The sequence below is a fragment of the Oncorhynchus clarkii genome, unplaced genomic scaffold, assembly GCF_045791955.1.
Source record: "Oncorhynchus clarkii lewisi isolate Uvic-CL-2024 unplaced genomic scaffold, UVic_Ocla_1.0 unplaced_contig_691_pilon_pilon, whole genome shotgun sequence".
Classification (NCBI taxonomy): domain Eukaryota; kingdom Metazoa; phylum Chordata; class Actinopteri; order Salmoniformes; family Salmonidae; genus Oncorhynchus; species Oncorhynchus clarkii.
The window spans coordinates 41,450-68,635 of NW_027260850.1; the positions used below are offsets into that span (position 1 = coordinate 41,450).

The window sequence follows — 27,186 nt, forward strand, 5'->3', positions numbered from 1 at the left end:
CCAGGGTCGTTACAGTAGGTATTTATTCTTTATTGAACTAGGCCTGTCAATTAAGAGCAAATTGTTATGTACAATGACAGCCTACCCCAGCCAAACTAGACGACGCTGGGCCACTTGTGTGCCGCCCTGTAGGTCTCCCAATCACGGCCGGTTGTGTTACAGCCCGGGATCGAACCAGGGTCTGCAGTGACACCTCTCGCACTGCAGTGCATAAGACTGCTGGGCCACTCAGGAGCCCACATATAGGGATAACGTGACTAGGCATCAGGATTTATGGTAAACAGATTAGCAGCAGCAGCGTATATGATGATTGTAGGCCTATGTGAGTGGGTGTGTATAGGGCCCTGTGAGTGTGCATAGAGACAGTGCAAAAATATCAAATGAATGAATCACTGGTTGCGTTAGGTTTCTCAGAAACATTCAATTTAAATCAAAATTAGAGATTTGTTTGTAAAAAGAATCTAACTGCTCCCAAGGTTAGGGTTTACAGTAGGGATGTCCCAAGGATCTCTGAAAGCACTAACCGTTGGAGTTGAGGCTTTTATTTTGAAACCTCACTGTAAAGCAACCGGAAGTACACTTTAATTGGAGCATTGAACAATCGACGTCATTCAGCAGTACCAGCCCACTGCTGCTGTCCTAAAGCAAGCACAAGTCTGAACATTTCTCAAAGCCGATAGATAACAAACCGGGTTGATTAAGGAAAGAGTGCGAGTCAACTGCACTTTTATACTCTCATTAAGGTTAATTGCAAGTGGAGTAATGTCATTTTGTTCCTTCTTCGGTGGTGAGGTCTTTAAAGACCACTTTAAAACTGGTAAGAGGCTCCTCAGATAGCTAAGATAGCATTAAAGTTAGTCAGTTACAGTAGCTAAGCTAACTTGTAAACATGAGATTAGTCAGTAAAAGTAACTTCTACATCTGCTTTGCTTGCTGTTTGGGGTTTTAGGCTGGGTTTCTGTATAAGCACTTTGTGACATTGATGTAAAAAGGGTTTTATAAATACATTTGATTTGGGACGTTGTGGCACATAACTATAACGTCTGGTATCTTTTACAGTAACGTTAGCCCAACTGTGTTGGACCATGACCTAACTTATGCTATGACATAACTTATGCTCAATCAGTAGCTAACTAAAAGTAGCATGCTCTTGTAATCACTGATTACACAAGGGCCACGTTAAATTGCCAAACGTTTTCGAACGTTGCAGATAGAAATACCATGAATAGAGCCGTCGTGAGTCCTTATTCTACATGTCAGAGAGGCATGTTTGCTCTGCATGGCTAACATGTTTCTGTCTGAACGTTCCAAAACGTTGCATTACTTCCGATCGCCCTCTGGCTCTTACCAAACCGTGATGTAAGATTGAACCACCAGCCAGTTAAACTGTAGCAACTTACTCCACTGGGCCAAGAAAACAAATGTAAACCAAACATTAGTAGTTGCAGTAACTATAAAGTATAATTGAAAATACTAATTGTATTATTTATAAGTATACAATGTAGCGCCAATACAAGTATATTTAGATCTTAATGTGGCCACTTATGTCATCATTTCTCCTAAATGTAGGTTTTGACATGTTCTCCTGTAACATCACTCAAAGAGAATGTGTTGAACATGGGTCCCTCCCCAGGGTTAATAGATGACAAACCGGTTTAGTTAAGGAAATAATGTGAGTCCACTGCACTTTTATCCTCTCATTGAGGATTGTTCCTGGTGGATTAATGACGTTTTCACTGGTCAAATCATCCTGTAACTTCACTCAAAGAGAATGTGTTGAACATACATCCTAGATCTACTTTTGGCTAATCTCACTGTAATCTTCTATCTCCCCAGGGTTGTATGTGTGTGCCCAGTGTGGACACCAGCTGTTCTCCAGCAGATCTAAGTACGAGCATTCCTCCCCCTGGCCTGCCTTCACTGAGACCATCCTCCAGGACAGTGTGTCCAAGCATGAGGAGAGACCTGGGGCATTCAAGGTGAGATCCTCTCAGTTTGGGCGTGGAGTTGCATTGGACCAGAGTTGTGAAGTTTACCTTAGGTACAGATCTAAGATCAGCTAAGCTTCCCCTTCCCCAATCTTATCCATTAGTGGGGGAAATTCAAAACTAACCCAAGATCATTGTCTATGGCAGTGGTCACCAAGCGATTGACTGGTCACCAACCGATTGACTGGTCGATCTTCTAGGCATTCGTAGTCGATCACCAAACATTTCTGTAGAAAAGCCAACGATAAAGGCTTGGGCTCCTTTATTTAATTGTCAGGGAATACAGCAGAGCTGCTGTTTTTATGATTGACTTCATGTTGAAGTTTTTATTCAGCACTGTCAACACTGTTTTTATTCAACACTTTTACAAAACATAAATACTCTTCTCCTTCATTCCACTCGCGCTGCAGCTGCAATGAGTTAGTAGCCAAGTGTGTCGCTAGGCCTGCGTCTTTATTAGCAGCTCATGTCTATTTTAATATCAATTAATATTTCACTTTCTCTGGTCATAAGAACAGCATGAGTTTGTGCCTGAGGCAGAAATAATGTGTACCCTCTGGTCAGTGTCACTGGAGGAAGGTAGAGAGCAGGGACCGTGACAGACGGATGCTCTGCTGCTCTCTCCTTTCCTCCGCTGAGACTGACCATCAGATGCAGGTACCATTAATTAGTCAAGTAAAATAAACAATCTGATTATTTCAATTAATGTTCAACTATGCCTTGCAACTGATCTATTTTGTTATCAAAGCTTGAGTTTTGAAATATAATATGGTCTGAGAAGAACAATATTGGCAGGCCAAGCATATAGCCAAATATGCTGTGATAATGTATTAGGTTTACTGCACAGAAACGTATAAAGTTAAGTCATATTTTTGTAATAATCTGAGCTGTAAATTTCGGCTTGCTTTTTGACTGTAAAAGTGATCGTGACAGAAAATATGGGTGACAACTTATCCCTACTCCATAGGGGTGTCCCTCTGTTGACTGTTCATTGCTAAGTAGTTGTCTGCTTGTGGTCAATACACTGATGAGCCCATGTTCATTTTAACAGGATGTGTGTAGGGTATTGCATTCAATTTCTGCATTTGTAAGCAGTGTTTCATTTTGAACTTGGGAGGGTCCTAATAATCATGTTTGATATGTTGATTGTGCATTGAACAAAAATCGGAACGCAACTTTGTAAAGTGTTGATCCCATGTTTCATGAGCTGAAATAAAATATCCCCGACATTTTCCATAGGCACAAAAAGCTTATTTTTGCAATTGGCATGCTGACTGCAGGACTGTTCACCAGAACTGTTGCCAGAGAATTGAATGTTAATTTCTCTACCATAAGCCACCTCAACGTAATTGTAGAATATGTTGTACGTCCAACCGGCCTCACAACCGCAGACCATGTGTATGGTGTTGTTTGGGGGAGCGGTTTGCCGATGTCAACGTTGTGAGTTTTTATGAAGGAAAACACATTTTTCTTGGGACAAATGTGGCACATAGAATTGACTTTACTATTGTACAGAAAGATGGAATCTGATAGTTGTGTGTTTCAGGTCCGATGTGGGAAGTGTGGAAACGGACTGGGTCATGAGTTTGTGGGAGACGGGCCAAAGAAAGGACTCTCACGTTTCTGAATATTCAGCAGCTCACTGAAGTTCGTCCCTAAAGGTACGGGTTCACTTAAATTATGTTGTCACGGAATGTCAAGCCAATTTGATTAGATTATAGTCAAAACATGTCAATGTCTCTGGTTGATACCTAACCAATCTGACTGAGCACATGTTAACCACTGGATAGTTAATGTTACATTTACAAACTTGATGAATTAAAATGTTGTCCTTTCTCTCTCCACAGATAAGGTAGATGGACAGTAAGGTGAGCAGCAGGGGTATGGAGTCACAGTGATGGTAGAGCAGTAGGATTGTCTGGAGTCTCTGTGCTGCTGAAGGTGTGCAGGACAGTGGATGAAGTGTCCTGGGATAAAGCCCACTTTGGGACCTCCAGGACACTGATGGTCAATGTCTTCGCTGGACAAGGACAGAGAAACTCCTACCAAATAGTCAGCTACATTATGCAATGATACACCATCATAATATAACAATGATACACAATCATAATATAACAATGATACACAATCATAACACATACAAGTACAAGGAGTTACACCATTACACAAAGATAGTCTGTCACTTAATCATTATTTTATTTTTTTATCTTATCATTGTCAGTCAAATGGGGGATCACTATGTAGCCTTCATAGTGGTGAATGTAACTTCAAGATGTCCTAATTTATATATAGTAGTGAAAGCAAACAAAAGTGGCTCAATCTACCAATGTATGTTAATCAGTTCTATCAATGATGTTATGAGCCTCTTAAAGATAGACAGTGACGTAAATAAAATCTCAATGGTCTTAACGGTCACAATGTATAATATGCAAACAAAAAGAGAAATTCAACTGAGAAATAAAGATGTCCTTTTATAGAAGATTACGTTATTTGTTGGTTTATATTTGAAATTAAAATATGAAAATAGTTTTTCAGCCATCTTTATGACAAACACATCAATCATGCCAGTATTTTTCTGTACTCACCTCAATAGATTAGCAGACCTGAAAATACTACAATTGTTAGTATATACTCAATCATTACTCAGGTTATACAACTAATCTTGTTCCACATCTTTCACAGTGAGTTTATTTTTATTCATTATACTCCCACCTTGTGGCAGACATGAGACCTGCATCAGGACAGGCTTGTCATTTGGTCTGGCAATGAATGTGGGCTAGACTCACAAAACCCTTCAAAAATGCTAACCTGATATTTGTGCCTCTAACTTTATCACTCACCATTATTCGCGATTCATTAAGGACTATCTGTAATCATGGTAGCATCCACATTCATGTAGAATTGTTTAGAAATATATTATATTCTTATTTACAATAAATGTGACTTAAAAATGACAATACATTATTTACCATTCATTTCTATTGGGCACAAAATAATCTGAAACACAACCAAAACAAACACAATGCATCCAACAAGTTTGAGTCACAAGCTTGATGTAGTCATTGCTAACCTGATTGAGGGAGACTCATATCTCCCTCATTAACTTGTCAGAGCAGCTTACAGATCGTTGTACCTGCACATAGCCCACCTGTAAATACCCCATCCAACTACCTCATCCCCATATTGTTGTTATTTATTTTTTTGCTCCTTTGCACCTCAGTATCTCTACTTGCACATTCATCGTCTGCACATCTATCACTCCAGTGTTTATTTGCTAAATTGTAATTACTTCACCACTACGGCCTATTTATTGCCTTACCTCCCTAATCTTACCTCATTTGCACACATTGTCTATAGATTTTTCTACTGTGTTATTGACTGTATGTTTGTTTATTCCATGTGTAACTCTGTTGTTGTTTGTCTCACTGCTTTATCTTGGCCAGGTCGCAGTTGTAAATGAGAACTTGTTCTCAACTGGCCTACCTGGTTAAATAAAGGTAAAATAAAATAATAAATTGTGTGCTAGGAATATGGGACCAATTACTAAACTTCTGACTACTTTAATACACATAAGTGAATTTGTCCCAATACTTCTGGTCTCCTAAAATGGGGGGACTATGTACAAAAACTGCTATAATTTCTAAAGGGTTCACCGAATATGGATTGAAATACCCTCAAAGCCATTGAATCACTTCAAGTCCAAAGTGCTGGAGTACAGAGCCAAAACAACAACACGTGTCACTGTCCCAATACATGTAGAGCTCACTGTATGTTCAGAATGGGGATATGAGCTCTTCTCCAGCATGTCCAAGATTGAGCATTCCTCAACATGGCCTGCTTTCTCTCAGACCATCCACCAGGACAGTGTGTCCAAATCCCCTGGGAATTGGGGACCAGTGAAAGTGTGTTGTGTGTGCAGTCAGAGAGGGACTGATTCACCCCTATGACCTATAGGAGGCCTAACATGTGTAGGGGTTGTTTGTGACTTTGTGTGATTGTTGTCAGTGGAGGTTTTAGTTTTCCACCAACTCATTTTACAACAGAAGGTATTTAACATGTTTTATGTGTCCCCTTTTAACTAGGAAACAGAATGTTAAAACAGTGGGAATCCTTCCTGGATGTGGTTTGTTTCAGGTCTGTTGTGTGGAAATGGACTGGGTCATGAGTTCTTATATGACGGAGCAAAAGAGGGACTCTGCTACTCCTGAATATTCAGCAGCTCACTCAAATTCATCCCTCAAGGTGGGAATTCAGTGTGTTTGACCTCTGTGAGCAGAAAGAGTTATCCTGTGTAGAATAGAACTCATTAGAAAAACAACACAAAGACACTAATGGAGGGTTAAGGAGGGTCTTTTTGTATTCTCTGATATAGAGTACTATAGAATATACTCTGACCCTGCTCCCCAGCTCCCCTCTCCAATGTTAAGGTAGATATATATACAGTAAGGTGAGCAGCAGGGGTAGGGAGTCACAGTAATGGTAGAGCAGTAGGATTGTCTGGAGTCTCTGTGCTGCTGAAGGTGTGCAGGACAGTGCATGAAGTGTCCTGGGAGAATAGCCTAAAAGTAGTTAGATTGGCTTTTATAACACATAAGCCAATAGCCATCTATTAGACATTAAATACAGTGCTACTGCTTTTTATTAAATACAAGTCACCACGTATGACAAGAAACACTAAATTAATGAATAATAATTGCCAAATAATCCTCTGTTAAAGTTCAGTTCGGGAACTGTGTGTATTTCCGTTGTTTTATCCATGTTTATTTACTTCTGAATCTCAGTCTCTTCAGCCAGCGAGTGGGTCTTAGTTAATGATCTCTGGTAAAGAGGGACTTTGGTGTTCAATTACATTACATAGCCACTTCCACTGGAGACTGGAAAGTCCCACCTATTTCATTCGCTGAAAGGCCCGTCACTTCTTGGCAGACAGATACTCAGACGAAGCACAATGCTGGAAAACGATCTACATCCACTTAAACTAGTCCTGGCATCGTTCTATGACAAACACAGAAGGTTTCATATTGAATTCAATAGGAGAAAACAGAGAGACAGAGAGAGAAACAGACAGTTCCTTAATGTATCCATTGGCTGTATTATACAGCCCAAACATCAAGGGACTGACAATCTCTCTATCTCCTTCTCTCTCTGTGTTTTCTTCTATTCAGTTATTGGTAACCTAATATTTAATCCCTTAGCTAAGTGGGCAGGGGGGAACACATGACAGGGAATCATTTGAAATATGTAGTTAGGCTGTTATAAGGTATTATATAAGCCAATTGACATCTATAAGGCATTTATTCAGTGATTTTATTCTTTGTCAAATATAAATGTTTATTCATTTACAAGTAGGATCTGATGGGTAACACTTTATTTTAAGGGTCCATAATAAACCATCAGGTGAATGGCCAAGACAAAATATTGAAGTGGCTTTGAACGGGATATGGTAGTAGGTGCCAGGGGAGTGGGTTTTTCACGCTCAACAGTTTCCGGCATGTATCAAGAATGGTCCACCACCCATAGGACAACCAGCCAACTTGACACAACTGTGGGAAGCATTGGAGTTAACATGAATGCTTTCAACACCTTGCAGAGAGCATGCCCCAATTAAATTGACGCTGTTCTGAGGGCAAAGAGGGGGGGGGGGGGTCAGCTTTTCTGTTATGTTTTCTGTGTTATAGGTGGCAGAGATGTGTCAATCAGTATATTGGACTTTTCTGTGATGTTTTCTGTGTTATAGGTGGCAGAGATGTGTCAATCAGTATATTGGACTTTTCTGTGATGTTTTCTGTGTTACAGGTGGCAGAGATGTGTCAATCAGTATATTGGACTTTTCTGTGATGTTTTCTGTGTTACAGGTGGCAGAGATGTGTCAATCAGTATATTGGACTTTTCTGTGATGTTTCCCAGCTCTGTGTTCTGTCTAATTCCTCCCCCTCCTGTTGACAAGGAGCTGCTGGTATAATCTCAGACTCTCTTGCTAACGGCTGGTCCTTCCTGTTTACCTGACCGGAGAATACGCTCACGGGTGGGTCACACTCGATAAGTCCTGCGTATCAGGCTTCAACCAGTTTTCTCTGGTCAAAGGCAGGGGTTCAGCACTTCGTCTGGGCAAAGGACTCATGCTCAACAGGCTAGACTCCCAGTGTCCTTTATGTGTGCCTTAAACACCAAGCCCCTTTTGGTTTCCTGCTTGAGCCCACAATAATGGTCTGGTAACGGGCTCCCTATGGTAGAGCCCCTTAAGCTAAGGTTGTTATCAGTGTTCCCTTTTCTCCTGAACACTTTATTCAACCAATAGAGTAACTAGTTAGGGAAAACCAGTAAGACTTCATGTTTGGTTTCACAAGTGATATATATATATATTTTTTTTTCAATACAATTTGGTTCTTTCAGAAGAGGTTGTTTGCTTCTTTAACTCTCTTTCACAAAACCTTTACAATGACTTTTAGTTCTATCTTACCCTATAGCTTTCCTCATTACAACACTTCAAGGTGTCAATGCCCCACATTCTGCACTCTTCTGGCAATTAAGCCCATGCCTTCCTCAAATAGAGTTATACAACACATCATTTCCTTCACGTGATGCTGTTATTTAAACAAAGTTAGATGACACCTTTTCCCCTTCACACATGACGACGACCCACGGTGATGTCTCCTCCCACCTGCTGTTCTACAGCTCTATCAGCTCTGACCCAGGGCTTGAGTTCAACAGGTTGCTTCCATATATGGTGAACTTCCACCCTCCTGCAGCAGAATATCTGTACTTTTAATGGGTCATGCTGTATTCCAGCTGCTCGAGGCTGGCTCTTCTTCTGCTGGTGATGATTTTTCTCCTTCTGGTTCTTTGTTTTACGACCAGCAAAGTCCTGCTGGGGGACTGGAGGAGTCATTAGGTCACCAGGACTTGGGCCAATCACGACAACCCCTCCATGGAGTCATCCAATGGTTTTGAATCCTGTGACCCTGCCTCGTTCAAAAACATTCTGTTACCCCGACCCCCAATAGTCTCTTTATGTATTCTGAAAATAAATAGAAACTTGCAACAATTTCAAAGTTTGTACTTACTTACCGTTCATATAAGGAAATCAGCCAATTTAAATAAATACATTAGGCCCTAATCTATACCTTTAAAAAAGGTAGGAATTTGTATTTTATGAACGTGTTTTTAAAAGGTTGGAATAAACCTTTACATTTCAAACCTTACAAACCTTTACCATGCTGACTACAAGTTTAGACAGCTGGCCCTAGACTCATGTAGCTGACATTGGCTAATTGTAGGTGACTGCTGATGCACAACCAAATTTCAAAATTGCACCTTCTGTACCACAGATGATGTTTTAGGTGTTTGGTTGATAATGCACAGCAGTGTACCAGTAGTGGATCCAGAGACCCCCCCCCCCCCCCCTCCTTCCAAGGGCTTTAAAACTTTAAGAGGTTATTAACCAAGGAAATGTAAAGGTTTGTACCAACCTTTTAAAAACACGTTCATAAAATATAAATACTGTATATAGACCTAGTAGATAGATATGTAGATCAGCTGCGTGTCTGACTTGTATGTAAATAACACAGGCCCAAACGTTTGGTCAAGGAAGGATGTTAGGGAAGGAAAACTATACACCTTTGGCTGTTTGGGAGGGTGCGCCATTCTAGAACATTTAGATAGAAAGTGTGGAACAGGCATGGTTCTCAGTCATAAACAGTAGGGCATCATGTGAGCTGCTCTATACATTGCATTTCTATATGGAACACTCAGAACATCGCCCCACCCACTTAATAAACCCCTGTTCAAACCCTTACTATCCTACAAGTTCTCCCTTAAAGTACATAAGTTCAGAATGTGGATATGAGCTCTTCTCCAGCAATTCCAAGTATGAGCATTCCTCCCCATGGCCTGCCTTTTCCAACACAAACAAACAGGCCTATTTATAAACTTCATGACTCATTGGTCATTTGCTGCTCTACAGCACCACCACTGTTCTGTGCAGTCTGGCAAACATTTCTAACTGCGTCAAGAGTATAAGAGCTCAGCTCAGAGAGGACATTTGCTGAGAAACCAGAGTTGGGCTACAAAACATTGTCGGCTACCAAGAGTTGAAATGGGTCTTCCAGCCTTGGGTCTGATACCGTTTTTGGGGCCCCTTGCGTTTCCAGTAGCATTGGGAACAGTCGCAATAGGGGGCTTTATATTGATTAAGGCGATTCATAAGAAACCTTTGTATCATCCAGGAAGTCCCATAATAACACGTTCCGTGAAAGTAAAGTCAAATAAAACTGGATCGACTCCTACAAGTGAATCCAAGGCTTCATGAGATGATCATGAGCCTTGATTATGACCCAACTGGACAGAACCTGTTAACCATGAGGGTTCTTTACCAGGATCACAGAGATGCTCTGACTACTGGAAACAGCAGGGAATCTCAAGTATCCAGGTGAATGCTTTAGAGTAGGCAACACCTTTTCTGTGTTATCGTGTATGGTTTAGCAGATGTGAAGGAAAATACATTGTCCAAGGCAGAATAGCAAAATGGCCACCATGATGATGATGTGTGACGTCGTACATGGCACCGTAGTTATTCTCAGCCATCAAAACATAGGTGTGGTCATCGCCTTTTCCGTTGTCATGTTTTCTCTGTTCTAGTCGTCTGCTGGCAGAGACAATCGTAGACGGAGATGCTGCACTTATGCTGAGGAAGGCTTTTATCATGGGTCATCCTATATCTTCCTGGCAGCTCAGAGAAGACGCAGGTAAAAACACTGATTATTTCCCTGTTCCCTCATCTTACAGTAGACACTGTAGATCTTTAGTGTCTCTTACAAAAGTAACATTTTCACTAAGTTTGTCTTAGTCGCTGAGTTTGCCTGTATGTTATATTAGGAGTATTTCACAAAAAAACGAAGATATGCATACAGTATATTTCTCACCAGTCCACCATTGATATGGTCTCAGAATATCATCATTTTGAATAATGGAGCATCAGAGCTAGACTAATAGAAAACTTGTTTAGTTCCTAGAATACTGTTATCAACACTTGCTCTTGCTTTCCTGGCGACTTGAAGCTAAATGCCTTGAATGTGTGGGACAATTTGAGATTTCATAAAAAATGGACTAATGAAAAACATATTTTTTAAACATAAAAATAAAAATGCATAATTGCTTTTTGAGTAAAATGCCACTTTAAAGTTCAAATGTTCCCTATTTGAAACTATGTACTTATTCTAGGATTGGCCGCACCATATACCGATGGTAACATTGACATGTCTGATGAAGGAACAAGGCAGTACTATAGATATGGCTACATTGAGCTGGTCGAAGCATACCACAAGAAGGGGATAATCAACAAGAATCAAGCAGAAAAGCTCATTTCATGGGTGAAAAGAGAGATGTACCTGGACCGGGATACCCAAGAGTATAAGGAGATCCTTGATGACATTAAACGTCATATTCGTGTTTTCCGGTGGTAGAAATAGCAAACAAACTCAGACAACACAGAGTAAATCCAGATTGTGTAATCTAACATGCTGACCAGACCGGACGCGTCACGTGCGCGAGCGTCGCAAAATACATTTTGAAATACATTTATGTACGATAGCGCACGTGCATAGATGTTTGGGTTCCGTGTAACGGGAGTTCCCAAGTTAAAAACGTTTCTATGATATGCAAATTATGGAATTCAGTATAGTTGGATTCTAGTTTGAAATATACTAATTCATGTTGCCATTCTAGAACTCATTGATTAATTTACATGTATACGGAATGCATATGCTGGGGTCAAGGAAGGGTAGATAGGGACTTGTGGAAAGTTACAGTGTAGAAAGTTCATATTCTGCTCCATGTTTCTAAGGAGGGAGTCGAAGGGCAATAGTTAGTCTGATAAGGCAGGCCAGCTGAGGAACTAGGGAGGGGCGAGGAATGCATCTCGAGGTCAAGTCAACAAATGAAGTGATAAGAAACCTCGGAGGCAGGCCAGAGAGACCCACCACAATGACTCTCCTACTGCAGTCCTATTTCACACATATACTTCCATGCATGAAGGTTTTAGTATCAGGCAGTGCTATAACTACACCAGTGAAAAGAACCAATTACGTTTCTGCCTAGCAACAGCGATGTATTGGCTGTCTAGATGTGTAAGGACATGATCCCACATATTAGAAGGTAATAAATATATCTGCTTGTGTAATCATGCCTTGTCTTTGCAGCTGTGTGACCCAGTGGGTGAATAAACTTGGTTTGAGCTTTGTGTAGTCGTCTGTTTGAGTTTTTGCTCCGTTTGTTCAGAATCTCACGGTATAAATATCATAATGAGGAGTATCATTTATTGTTGATAATTGTTGCCAAGTTTTGTTGGCCTACTGTATAGTCTGTGCCTGGTTGATTATGTTCAGCAGTGTACTAGTAGTAGATCCTGTCTGCCTGTTGCATTTGGTAAATGTACAGCCTATAGATTCTCTGCAAAATGTTTAGATTTCCTGATTCTCTGCAGTTATTGTAACATTATGCAGTGTGGACTAGCTCAATGTCTGGGAAAACCGTCATTAAAATATCATCTATTTTGGAAGCAGCAGACAGTGAGTGGACATTACTTTCTTATTTGTATTAAATCTTCTGTTTGTCGTGTGTAAAGTTTAGCTGTGTGTAAAACCCTCTACTTCCACAGATCCTTCATCTACCTGAAGAGTGCAGTAGCAGGTGTCCACCTGTTGATGGTGCCGTCCTCTTTCATAATACAACTCTGAGGTTCTGGTAAATAAATGTGATCAACGCTGCCGTGTGTTTTGTCCATAATTATGACACACCAATGGACAATTGTAACGATGTACGCTGAGAGTCGGGAAGCACTAAGACTTGCATGGCTTAATCTTTGGGACAAGAATATGGCAGGATCAACCAGGTAGAAAAGGGGGGAACAGTCTCCAAAAGAAGCACAGCGGATGGGGGGCCTCCCGGGGTGGATCACGTGGCTCTTGGTCAAGAGGAGTGAAACTGGTAGGACAGACAGAGAAGGAGGAAGGGGATGGATGGTCTAATGCAGGGAGCGACAACCATGAATACAGATAGTCCGGGTAGCCATTTGAATAGCTGTTCAGGAGTCTTATGGCTTGGGGGTAGAAGCTGTTAAGGAGCCTTTTGGACCTAGACTTGGCGCTCCGGTACCGCTTGCCGTGCGGTAGCAGAGAGAACAGTCTATGACTAGGTTGGCTGGAGTCTTTGACAATTTTTAGAGCGTTCCTCTGACACCACATGGTATAGAGTTCCTGTATGGCAGGAAGCTTGGCCCCAGTGATGTACTGGGCCGTACTTACTACCCTCTCTAGTGCCTTGCGGTCGGAGGCCGAGTTGTTGCCATACCAGGCGGTGATGCAACCAGGCAGAATGCTCTCGATGGTGCAGCTTTAGAACTTCTTGAGGATCTGAATTGTGTTACACCAAGTGGACATTGCTTTTAGGAACAAAATATAATCAATCAGAACTATTTGGAAATATGGACTATTGTTTCTTGAAATAAACTTATGTGCTATAACTAAAAGAGTAAGTGAAGGGAATTTGATTCATTATTTTAATTCATTTACTGAAGTTCAATGTTCCACTACCTTACATGGGACAGTCACACCATGGGACAATTGTCACGTTTGGTTCGAAATTGTAAGAAAACATTGCCTAAGAATACTCATGATACAATTAAAACAAAATCTAAGCTATTTGTGTTTGCCACCATGGACAAAACAAGAGGTCGTCATGTCAACTACCCATATGTGTTGTAAGTATCCCTATCAATCACTCATTGCAGTATTAAAAGTGTTGACGATAATATGTATGAACACACTTATTAACCATTACTATATATCCAATTAATTATATGTATAATTATACGTGTTAATATATACAGTATCTAAATCATCTGCCGACCGTTAATTAATACTCTCTTAATGATTTCATGAACCAATAACAGGTCTGTTACAACTGGTTTGTAATTGCAATAATAATAAATGTATATCTAGTTTATAAATCAACTATAAAGTATGAAAATACAATTATCAAACACCTTTTAATGGATCTTCTTAATCATTAATACATAATTTATAAGAGTGTTTATGAATTGATAAAATGCCATTTATGAATAGCTTACTAATATGTATACATTTAGGCACAATGCTCTCTAAATGATTAATAAACTATTAATCCATCATAAATACTTTATTTGAACAGTGTTTTGTTTTTAAAGCTGTTGAATGCAGACTTCTGGGGCCAAAGCTGTCTGTATAAGTACACCTTGGACAAATGTTCTGGTGGTATTGTGACCATTTCCAGAAATCATATGAAACTTCACTGAATGATACTAGACACCTTGAAAATGGATATTATATTACCCATTTGTTGATAAGTACAACTTTAACTTCTCTAGAAACTCTAAAGTACAACAGCTGCCACAGCTATAAAAAATATTTTTCTCGAAGTGTGTTTAAAGAGTAGGTCTATACTTTTGCTTAATTTTTGTGTGGGAGTACAGGTAGACCTAGGCCGAAGCGTAGAAACACACAACCAAATATTGAATTGCAGATAGAAAGGCCATGAAAAGAGACAACATGATTCCTTGATCTCCATGTCAGAGAGATATGTTTGTTCCACATAGCATATTTCTGTTTGAATGTGTGTGTACAGTATGTGGGTGTGCGCATGTGTGTATGTATCCAGGCACTCCTCACCCAGTAATGTATAAAATATCTCTTTCTCTTTCACTTAGAAACACACACGCACACACACTTAGAACCTGGACTCATTGGTCATATATTGCACAACTCCGCCCATCCCACAAGCCGCATGACAAACCTGTGTGTCAAGATTATAACTTTTCAGAGTTAAGATCAGAGAGGACACATTTGCTGAGAACCAAGAGTTGGGCTACAAGACATTGCAGACTACCAGGAATGGGTCTTCCAGCCGGGCTGTTAGAGTTCTTGGGGCCAGTAGGGTGGGGGGCAGCAGCGCTGGTAGGGGTGGTTATGTTCATTCAAGTGGTTAAAAAGAACAGGGAGGAGAAACATTCTATTTCTCCAGGAACTCACAAGTGTTTTGGTGACGAGAGAACACGGTTGAAGGAGGAAAAGTCGAATGAAGCTTCTGGAAGAACTGGAAACTCTAGGAAGAAGAGAGTAGAACCGTGCCGTCATGACGAACATGAGGATGACATAATAAAAGGTTACGGCCTTGGACATGTTCACAAATATAAAGAGTAAGTCCTTCATTTGGGTACGTTTTTGTGTGGAGTTACAGGTAGACCAAGGCCTAATCTCATCAACCCAGAATCAATTACTGTGTGAGCGGAATACTTCAGCCATCTACTCGATGTGTGTCAGTCTAAGTTACATAATAAAAATATCCCCATCAAAATCTGTCAGTTTAAAGTGAAGATAACAGATATTTTGGCGTGGGCTGCATCTCAACCCACAGCATCCTCCTATGTCAGCGTTCCACATCTGTAGTGGAAGGTGGCCGAACTACAGACCATGAGACATCCCAAAACTCTGTCTTCTCACGAAAACGTCTGTAGCGACCAGAAGGTTTGGCCTACAAACTTATGGAAAGTGGAGAATAAACACGATGGTGTTCTCTGTTTGTCTCTTTGACCCACACAGGTGTCCCAGTATTCGTCTGAAGTTAACCAATACAAACAATGGAAGTCTGATGGTAACCCATACAAGCTAATGTAAGTAGAGAGGTAGTTTTGTGCCCCCAAAATAAGATGTTAAATATGTGTAAAAAAAAATAGAAATCACTACTCACTGATCACTATTATCTGCATGTCCAACCCTTATATTTAGCCTCACAGTGAAGTGTTTCAGCAGTTTATTTTCAGGACAACCAGGGCTACAAGTAAATTACAAAAACAGTAGCATTCATGAGTTTTATTGATGGATGTCAATAAGAAAAATAAGGTCCGCCAAACAAGAACCTGATTAAAAGCAATTTATAAGAATGTAGTAAGTATAGAAAGTGTTTGCTCATTGGGAAATTAATATTTAACTAGTCAGTGACAACTGTGTGGAGTTTGGAGTTTGTAACAGCAACTATGTGAACTTATTAGAGTATTATAGACACTATTGATTTCCTTTGATCGTCCATGTAGAATAACTCTTTACCTTCAACCTACTATTGTGTAGCTTGTGAGCGTCATAGAGCAAAACAGATTACAAGGACATGTTTGTGAGAGTCTCAATAGTTTCTAGCTCAAACCATTCGAACTCGACCAACGTTTTTGTGAGAAAAAACGCTCGTGAACCCCTTCGGGATCCACCCTTGTCTCACAAACATTGCTACCGTTAATCACACAGACTAATGGTTACTATCAATGGACGCAGAAGAAATAGATGAACAACAAACATACCATGTTTAAAAGGGGTTAGAAGCCCCAAGTGCCGGTGTCATGATTAAAGTCTACTTTGATAGCTGAATACAATAGGCCTTGTTATGGATAGGCCTAGGACATAATGTTCATGACAGCATGTATATAATTGCAACTGCATTGACAAACTAATAATCTCGTCCACCAGCTGGCTCTCTGTCGAACCATATGGTTTCACAGGGCCTCAGAATGGAAGTTGAATAGATGTCTATGGCAGAAGCAGATGAAACAACCTCTGGTTTTAATTGAATGATCTCTCAGTCCATCCTCTAGCCTAACCCTTAGAACCTCCCCCCTACATCGTGGACTTCAAACGCCAGCACCACGAGGGATTTAAAGTGAGCTTAGAAAATCGGAAAGTACGCATCTTAGAAATAGTTTTCAATTGGGCTTCTCAAAAATAATACGGTCAATGTGATTTAACATACATTTTCCCCGCCGATTTTGTTCTATTTTTTAAGTCCCATCTACTGTCACAGGCTCGCTCTCCATTCCCGTCTCCATTTAGAGCCACGCCTCATAATCGTGTGATTCACTCAGAATTTTAATTGATTAGCATTTCACTCAGTAAATCCACACCCCCAGAATTCCAAATAGTCCCACACTGTTACCAGGCTCTACGCGCCAGCAATTCGAGACTGGTGACGAGGTTAAACAAATGATGTAAACCTGACCTACTAATTCTTCTTCTCTCCTCATAAGTGACAAAAAATTTCGACCATCTTGGTGTGATAAGGAGAATGAAGGCATTACAGAGGCAGACCATATTCCACCTAAAGATTCTCTGAAGAAGGCCCTAAACAATGTACGACTGGATCGTCTCCTACAAGTGAATCCAAGGCTTCATGAGATGATCATGAGCCTTGTTAATGACCCAACTGGACAGAACCTGTTAACCATGAGGGTTCTTTACCAGGATCACAGAGATGCTCTGACCACAGGTAGCAGCAAAGAATCTAAAATATGCAGGTGAATGCTTTAGAAATGCTCAAGGCTTTCCCCCGATATGTGTACTAGTTCCCTCCCCTTAAAGATTGTAAATAGTTATTCATCCTTGAGCGGGGGTCAATTCAGGAAGCATCATTTGAATTGAATTTCAAGGAAGTATAATTTCAGTCAAAGCAATTCAAGCCAAATCAACTGAGACATGAAACAAATGTTTTATCCAAAGGATATGCCACTTATTAATGCAATAAATACACATACCATTCCAAATATTCGTTTTATTATATGAGATGTTAGATTGTTCCCTTCCATACTGTCGTGTTTTATGTAATGCATTCTTGCCAAAAATGATCTGATATTAAAAAATATTGAGGGATTTATTAATTATTATAGACAACCCACAATATGATCTTAGAATATTTGCAGGCCACTGTAATTATTTAAATTTGTTTTAGGAGAATGCATTTTTTAAATTAAATGTATGCTACATGGTGTTGGTAACCATACATGACAGCCTGGTCTCATAGTCTAGACGTAACATAGTGAATGTAAATCCGGGACACAATTTAGTATGACATGTTACGTTTGGTATGGTTACATAAGACAGATGGTAACTTAAGGCAAAAAACGAAAGTAGGGTGGTTGGTTGGGGTGGATGGGTGGGTGTTTCGTATTTTAGCTAATAAGCGACTTTTCAACTTACTACTTTTTAGCTACTTTGCAACTACTTAGAATATTAGCTAACCCTTCCCCTTCCCCTAACCCTAACCTTAACCCTTTTAACTAACTCTTCCCTAACCCGAACCTTAACCATTTTAGCTAACCCGTTCCCCTAACCCTTTAATCTAACTCCTTAACCCTAACCTTCATTTCTAAGCCTAAACCCTAGCCTAACGTAACATTAGCTAGCTAGCTAGAATTATTGTACATTTTGTAACATGTTGTGCGTTTTGCAAATTTGTAATATATTATGAATTGTAATTCGTACCATATCATACGAAATGGGTGATGGACATCCACAATTTAAGGCATACCATGCGAAACGTAACCTATCATATTAAATGGATTCGTACAGAATAATACAATATACTCTGAGACCAGGTTGTACATGATGTCAAAATAAACATTTCTATGGTGATAGAATGAATAATCAATTTGAATTTCATTGAATTTCATGGAATTAAATTATACTTTAAATCTAATTCAAAATGAATTCAGATTCTGCTTCCTAATTCAAGAGTTCAATTAAAATGAAAGAGCAATTCTCAATTCAGAATTGACCCCAACCCTGCTTGAGTGGGACTGAACAAGTATAAACTTAATTGGAAATTGGGGAAAAAAACAGAAACAACCTCTTACCCTTACAATGACAGACTTTTCTGGTTACAAATGATAAATTAACAAAATTCCTGAAAGTAACTGTTTTTTTTAACCGTTTCCAATGAGGATTTTGAATGGCATATTATTTGTCTTTACAATCCTATTATACCTATCCCATATATTCATAAAACCACAAATTCCACGGGGGTAAGTGTAAGAGGTTGTTTCTGGACATTGTCTGTGCAGCTCCCCTGCTCTGTGTGTTATCTTTAATGCTTACCCCTCCTGTTCACAGGTGGATTTTGACACAAACAATGCTAAGCGGAAAAGATGATTGTGCAGTAAAAATGCTGGAGCAAGCTTTTATCATGGGTCATCCTATAGCTTCCCAGATGCTCAGACATGATGCTGGTAAGAAATATATATACATACAGTATATACACTACCGGTCAAAAGTTTTAGAAAACCTACTCCTTCAAGGGTTTTTCTTTCTTTTTTACTATGTTCTATATTGTAGAATAATAGTGAAGACATCAACACTATGAAATAACACATATGGGATCATGTAGTAACCAAAAAAGTGTTAAACAATATACCAGCTTCATGAGGTCGTCACCTGGAATGCATTTCAATTAACAGGTGTGCCTTGTTAAAAAATGATTTGTTGAATTTCTTTCCTTCTTAATGCGTTTGAGCCAATCAGTTGGGCTGTGACAAGGTAGGGGTGGAATACAGAAAGATAGTCCTATTTGGCAAAAGACCAAGTCCAAATTATGGCAAGAACAGCTCAAATAAGAAAAGAAAAACGACAGTCCATTATTACTTTAAGACATGAAGGTCAGTCAATAAGGAACATTTCAAGAACTTTGAAAGTTTCTTCAAGTGCAGTTGCAAAAACCATCAAACACTATGATGAAATTGGCTCTCGTGAGGACCGCCACAGAAATGGAAGACCCAGTTCCCTCTGCTGCAGAGGATAATTTCATTAGAGTTACCTGCCTCAGAGGTTGCAGCCCAAATAAATGAATCACAGAGTTCAAGTAACCAACATATCTGAATATCAACTCTTCAGAGGAGACTGTGTGAATCAGGCCTTCATGGTTGAACTGCTGCAAATAAACCACTACTAAAAGACACCAGTAAGAAAAGGAGACTTGCTTGGGCCAAGAAACACGAGCAATGGACATTAGAGCGTCCAAATTGGAGATGTTTGGTTCCAACCGCTGTGTCTTTGTGAGACACGGTGTGGGGGAACGGATGATCTCTGCATGTGTATTTCCCACCGTAAAGCATGGAGGAGGAGGCGTGATGATGTGGGTGTGCTTTGCTGGTGATACTGTCTATGATTTAGAATTTAGAATTTATTTAGAACACACTTAACCAGCATGGCTACCAGAGCATTCCGCAGCGATACACCATCCCATCTGGTTTGGGCTTAGTGGGACTATCCTTTGTTTTTCAACAGGACAATGACCCAACACACCTCTAGACTGTGTAAGAGCTATTTTACCAAGAAGGAGAATAATGAAGTGCTGCGTCAGATGACCTGGCCTCAAACAAATTGAGATGGTTTGGGATGAGTTGGACCACAGAGTGAAAGAAAAGCAGCCAACAAGTCCTCAGCATATATGGGAACTCCTTCAAGACTGTTGGAAAAGCATTCCAGGTGAAGCTGGTTGAGAGAATGCCAACAGTGTGCAAAGCTGTCATCAAGACAAAGGGTGGCTACTTTGAATAATCTCAAATCTAAAATACATTTTGATTTGTTTAACACTTTTTTGGTTACTATATGATTCCATATGTGTTATTTCATAGTTTTGATGTCTTCACTATTATTCTACAATGTAGAAAATAGTACAAATAAAGAAAAACCTTCAATGAGTAGGTGTTGTAAAACTTTGGACCGGCAGTGTATATTTTCCCCTCATCATATGGATATTTAGTGTTAAACATAAATCTTACAAAGGTATCCAGTATTTGTTTTTCCGTCAATGTTTTAGATTGTTTTATGAACTTGTAGTAGCCTAGGCACCCAATAGCGCACCCGGCGCTAGATCTGCACTATCATTTAGCATAGCTGCGGGAAGATGCTTGGGGTGAAGGTGCTGTGATTTGACATAGAAAAAGGCTCAGTGCACTACTTTTGTGAGATTATTTGTTTTGTGTGTAATTGTTGTTTTATTATGATTTTTCAGTGGGTGCACAGCACCCTCAGCACCTCTATGTCCTGCTGCCATGTCATTTAGGCTTGATGTGCATTCCCAGGTAATGCATTCATGTCCCCCATGGACCAGCTCATACATAAAGCATCCTCCATTCAGGCTGTAAAGGCATAATTGTCCTCACTTTAGTGGCGAGAAGGTGGGCGGGGGGTGGAAACAGGGAAAAAAATGCATACTTTCTTTATGAAACACCATTTCCACCAGCATTTTTGTATTTTCTGATCATTTAGGATGTTGGACTCCTTTAATTGGCTGAACACTGTGTGCAGCATCCTAAATTGTCTGAAAATATGAAAATGGTGGTGGAAAAAGGTGTTTCATAAAGACAGTATGCATATTGTCCCTGTTATTTTCTGCCTTCTCACCATTAAAGCTAATTAACGAGGTAAACTATGCATTTGCAGCCTGAATGGAGGAGGCTTATATACGAGCCGTCTACGGGAGACATGAGTGTATTACCGGATATGCACATCAAGCCTAGCTAGATGATTGATAGTGCAGATCTAGCGCCCGTGCACTATTGGCTGCCTAGGCAAAATATGTAGTTGAGAAGGACTAGTGTTTGAATCACTAACATTCATTCTCTCAACGTGTAAAAATCCCTTGTGAATGTGAAAATCTGCACTCTTATTGTAGGATTTGTTGACGCCGCACTACGTACCGAGGGTAAAGTTGACATGTCTGATGAAGGCACAAGGAGCTACTACAGATATGGCTACACTGACCTGGTCGATGAATATCTCTACAAGGGGATAATCAACGATGGTCAAGCAAAAGACCTCAAAATATGGGTGAAAAGAGAGATGCACCTTGACCGGGATACTGCAGAGTATAAGGAGATCCTTGAAGACATTAATGATTTCTATGACTGTTTTCATATGTTGTAGGCTTACTCTTACAGCAGTATCCAAGGGGAAAGAATCAAAAGTATACCTTCCATCACTTATCGATCATATTTTGGAGTAGCCTACAATTTCATGAATTTCATGTTGATAATCTCATTTTATAATTATAATGTTTTGCTTTACAACATTATTGGTTGATCCACAGATGTTGCAATCTCTATTGCACTTCACACTGCCCTTTCCCACCTGGACGAAAGGAACATCTATGTGAGAATGCTGTTCATTGACTACAGCTCAGCGTTCAACACCATAGTACCCTACCTGACACCCTAGACCCACTCCAATTTGCTTACCGCCCAAATAGGTCCACAGACGATGCAATCTCAACCACACTGCACACTGCCCTAACCCATCTGGACAAGAGGAATACCTATGTGAGAATGCTGTTCATCGACTACAGCTCGGCATTCAACACCATAGTACCCTCCAAGCTCGTCATCAAGCTCGAGACCCTGGGTCTCGACCCCGCCCTGTGCAACTGGGTACTGGACTTCCTGACGGGCCGCCCCCAGGTGGTGAGGGTAGGAAACAACATCTCCTCCCCGCTGATCCTCAACACTGGGGCCCCACAAGGTTGCGTTCTGAGCCCTCTCCTGTACTCCCTGTTCACCCACGACTGCGTGGCCACGCACGCCTCCAACTCAATCATCAAGTTTGCGGACGACACAACAGTGGTAGGCTTGATTACCAACAACGATGAGACGGCCTACAGGGAGGAGGTGAGGGCCCTCGGAGTGTGGTGTCAGGAAAACAACCTCACACTCAACGTCAACAAAACTAAGGAGATGATTGTGGACTTCAGGAAACAGCAGAGGGAACACCCCCCTATCCACATCGATGGAACAGTAGTGGAGAGGGTAGCAAGTTTTAAGTTCCTCGGCATACACATCACAGACAAACTGAATTGGTCCACTCACACAGACAGCATCGTGAAGAAGGCGCAGCAGCGCCTCTTCAACCTCAGGAGGCTGAAGAAATTCGGCTTGTCACCAAAAGCACTCACAAACTTCTACAGATGCACAATCGAGAGCATCCTGGCGGGCTGTATCACCGCCTGGTATGGCAACTGCACCGCCCTCAACCGTAAGGCTCTCCAGAGGGTAGTGAGGTCTGCACAACGCATCACCGGGGGCAAACTACCTGCCCTCCAGGACACCTACACCACCCGATGTCACAGGAAGGCCATAAAGATCATCAAGGACATCAACCACCCGAGCCACTGCCTGTTCACCCCGCTATCATCCAGAAGGCGAGGTCAGTACAGGTGCATCAAAGCTGGGACCGAGAGACTGAAAAACAGCTTCTATCTCAAGGCCATCAGACTGTTAAACAGCCACCACTAACACTGAGTGGCTGCTGCCAACACACTGACACTGACTCAACTCCAGCCACTTTAATAATGGGAATTGATGGGAAATGATGTAAATATATCACTAGCCACTTTAAACAATGCTACCTTATATAAATGTTACTTACCCTACATTATTCATCTCATACGCATACGTATATACTGTACTCTATATCATCGACGGTATCCTTATGTAATACATGTATCACTAGCCACTTTATACTATACTATGCCACTTTGTTTACATACTCATCTCATTTGTACATACTGTACCCGATACCATCTACTGTATCTTGCCTATGCTGCTCTGTACCATCACTCATTCATATATCCTTATGTACATATTCTTTATCCCCTTACACTGTGTACAAGACAGTAGTTTTGGAATTGTTAGTTAGATTACTTGTTATTACTGCATTGTCGGAACTAGAAGCACAAGCATTTCGCTACACTCGCATTAACATCTGCTAACCATGTGTATGTGACAAATAAAATTTGATTTGATTTGAAAGCTCATCACCAACTAAACACCTCCCTCTGCAACTGGATCCTGGACTTCCTGACATGCCGCTCCCAGGTGGTGAGGATAGGTAGCAACACATCTGCCACGCTGATCCTCAACACTGGAGCTCCCCAGGGGTGCATGCTCAGTCCCCTCCTGTACTCCCTGTTCACCCACGACTGCATGGCCAGGCACGACTCCAACACCATCATTAAGTTAGCTGACGACACAACAGTGGTAGGCCTGATCACCGACAACGACGAGACAGCCTATAGGGAGGAGGTCAGAGATCTGGCCGAGTGGTGCCAGAATAACAACCTATCCCTCAACGTAACCAAGACTAAGGAGATTATTCTTTACTACAGGAAAAGGAGCACCGAGCACGTCCCCATTCTCATCGACGGGGCTGTAGTGGAGCAGGTTGAGAGCTTCAAATTCCTTGGTGTCCACATCAACAACAAACTAGATTGGTCCAAACACACCAAGACAGTCATGAAGAGGGCACGACAAAGCCTATTCCCCCTCAGGAAACTAAAAAGATTTAGCATGGGTCCTGAGATCCTCAAAAGGTTCTACAGCTGCAACATCGAGAGCATCCTGACTGGTTGCATCACTGCCTGGTACGGCAATTGCTCGGCCTCCGACCGCAAGGCACTTCAGAGGGTAGTGGGTACGGCCCAGTACATCACTGGGGCAAAACTGACTGCCATTCAGGACCTCTACACCAGGCGGTGTAAGTGGAAGGCCCTAGAAATTGTCACAGACCCCAGCCACCCCTGTCATAGACTGTTCTCTCTACTTTTAGGACAAAAAGGCTTCTCAACAGTTTTTACCCCCAAGCCATAAGACTTGTGAACAGGTAACCAAATAGTTACCCGGACTATTTGCATTGTGTTCCCCCCCCAACCCCTCTTTTACGCTGCTGCTACTCTCTGTTTATCTTATATGCATAGTCACTTTAACTATACATTCATGTACATACTACCTAAATGGCCCGACCAACCAGTGCTCCCGCACATTGGCTAACCGGGCTATCTGCATTGTGTCCCACCACCCGCCAACCCCTCTTTTTACGCTTCTGCTACTATCTGTTCATCATATATGCATAGTCACTTTAACGATACCTTCATGTACATACTATCTCAACAATCCTGACTAACAGGTGTCTGTATATAGCCTTGCTACTCTTTTTTCAAATGTATTTTTACTGTTGTTTTATTTCTTTACTTACCTACACACACACACACACACACACACACATACCTTTTTTCCCCCGCACCATTGGTTAGAGCCTGTAAGTAAGCATTTCACTGTAAGGTCTAAACTTTGATGTGATTATGTGCAGCAGTGTGCTAGTGGAGCCAATCTGCTTACGGTAAATAGTCTCTTGAAGCTTATCACTGTTTAAAGTCTCTTTCTAATCTACATTTATCTGGAGGTCTTCATATTGACCACATTAGTAAATGTATAGACTTCCTGCAAAATGTATACATTTCCAGATTCTCCACTTTTACACAAATGGAAGGCCGTGCAGCAATTGTTAAATTAATACTACTAATAATAATATGTAATAGGCCAACAATATATTGTTTTTCTTAATTGGATCTGTGTTGAAACGTAGGCCTATCTATCCCAGAACAGCAATAATGAAATGCTCAAGTATACTGAACAAAAATATAAACGCAACATGCAACAATTTCTAAGATTTTTCTGAGTTACAGTTCACATGAGGAAATCAGTCAATTGAAATGCATTCATTAGGCCCTAATCTATGAATTTTAAATGACTGTGAATACAGATTTGTATCTGTTGGTCAAACTCTCCCTCAATGTGAGCAAGACAAAGGAGATGATTCTGGACTACAGGAAAAGGAGGGCCGAACACGCCACCATTCACATCGAAGGGGCTGTAGTGGAGCAGGTCGAGAGTTTCAAGTTCCTTGGTGTCCACCTCACCAACAAACTAACATGGTCCAAACACATCAACACAGTCCTGAAGAGGGCACAACAAAACCTTTCCCCCTCAGGAAACTGAAAAGATTTGTCATGGGTCCCAGATCCTCAAAAAGTTATACAGCTACACCATCGAGAGCGGTTCTATCACATCCTGGTATGGCAACTGCTCGGCCTCCGACCATAAGGCGCTACAGGGGGTAGTGCGTACGCCCAGTACATCACTGGGACAAAGCTTCCTGCCATCCAAGACCTATATGCTAGACAGTGTCTGAGGAAGGCCCAAAAAATTGTCAAAGACTCCAGTCACCCAAGTCATAGACTGTTCTCTCTGCTACCGCACGGCAAGCGGTACCGGAGCACCAAGTCTAGGTCCAAAAGGCTCCTTAATTAACAGCTTCTACCCCCAAGCCATAAGACTGCTGAACAATTAATCAAATGGTCACCCGGACTGTTTACATTGACTTCCCCCTTTTGTTTTTACACTGCTGCTACTGTTTGTTATCTATGCCTAGTCACTTTACCCCTACCTGTACCCCCGCACATTGACTTGGTACCGGTACCCCCTGTATATAGCCTCGTTATTGTTATTTTATTGTTACTTTTATTACATTTTTTCCGTTAGTTTATGTAGCAAATATTTTCTTAACTCTATTTCTTGAACTGCATTGTTGGTTAAGGGCTTGTAAGTTAGCATTTCACGGTAAGATCTACACCTGTTGTATTCGGCGCATGTGACAAATAACATTTGATTTGATGGTAAAGAAATTAACATGAAATTCTCTGGCAAAGCTCTGGTGGACATTCCTGCAGTCAGCATGGCAATTGCACGATCCCTCAAAACTTTAACATTTGTGGCATTGTGTTGTATGACAAAAAATTTAATTTTAGAGTGGCCTTTTATTGTTCACAGCACAAGGTGCACCTGTGTAATGATGTTTAATCAAAGTAATGATGTTTAATCAGCTTCTACATATGTCACACCTGTCAGGTGGATGGATTATCTTGGCAAAGGAGAAATGCTCACTAACAGGGTTGTAAAAAAACATGTGCTCAACATTTGAGAGAAATAAGCTTGTGTGTATGGAACACTTCTGGGATCTTTTATTTCAGCTCATGAAACATGGGACCAACACTTTACATGTTGCGTTCACATTATTGTTCAGTGTACATTTACAGACCGTCTGATCATTTTCTTGCCTTAGTACCCGTTCATGGACTATTAACACACGGTTTTCATCAGAAGAGAAATGTGTGAAATTTCCCGGCAATCAGTAAATACTACTGGGCAAAATTCTAAATCATCCCATCAGTGTCATACTATGTACAATATATGGGAAGATCTAGACAATGGGGACTGTCTAATTGTTATGATTTTATTTTTTGCAGTATTGCGGACATGCAGAGACGCAAACAATTAAGTTGGGTTCCTTTTCATCTCCCACATTGTGACCTTCCAGTATAGAGCTTTGCTTTGGTGTGGATTTAGACTTATATGTTCACATCAGTTGTGTTTCTCCATTGTATTCACTTTTCCATGACCTATTGTGAATTGTGTTTCTGTGCAGCTATGGAAAGTTTTTTTTAAACTATCAGCGAACCAACT

General features: G+C 40.8%; 1 long non-coding RNA gene and 1 pseudogene across 1 annotated transcript; both read left to right on the top strand.

Moving 5' to 3' along the window:
* Nucleotides 1–615: 615 nt before the first annotated feature.
* LOC139401916 (methionine-R-sulfoxide reductase B1-A-like) lies at nucleotides 616–4,945 on the top strand (annotated as a pseudogene).
* Nucleotides 4,946–10,257: 5,312 nt separating this feature from the next.
* LOC139401915 (uncharacterized) lies at nucleotides 10,258–12,225 on the top strand. The gene is made up of 3 exons (XR_011633186.1): nucleotides 10,258–10,416; nucleotides 10,626–10,732; nucleotides 11,208–12,225. It is a non-coding gene; the product is annotated as an uncharacterized lncRNA (long non-coding RNA).
* The last annotated feature ends 14,961 nt before the right edge of the window (nucleotides 12,226–27,186 follow it).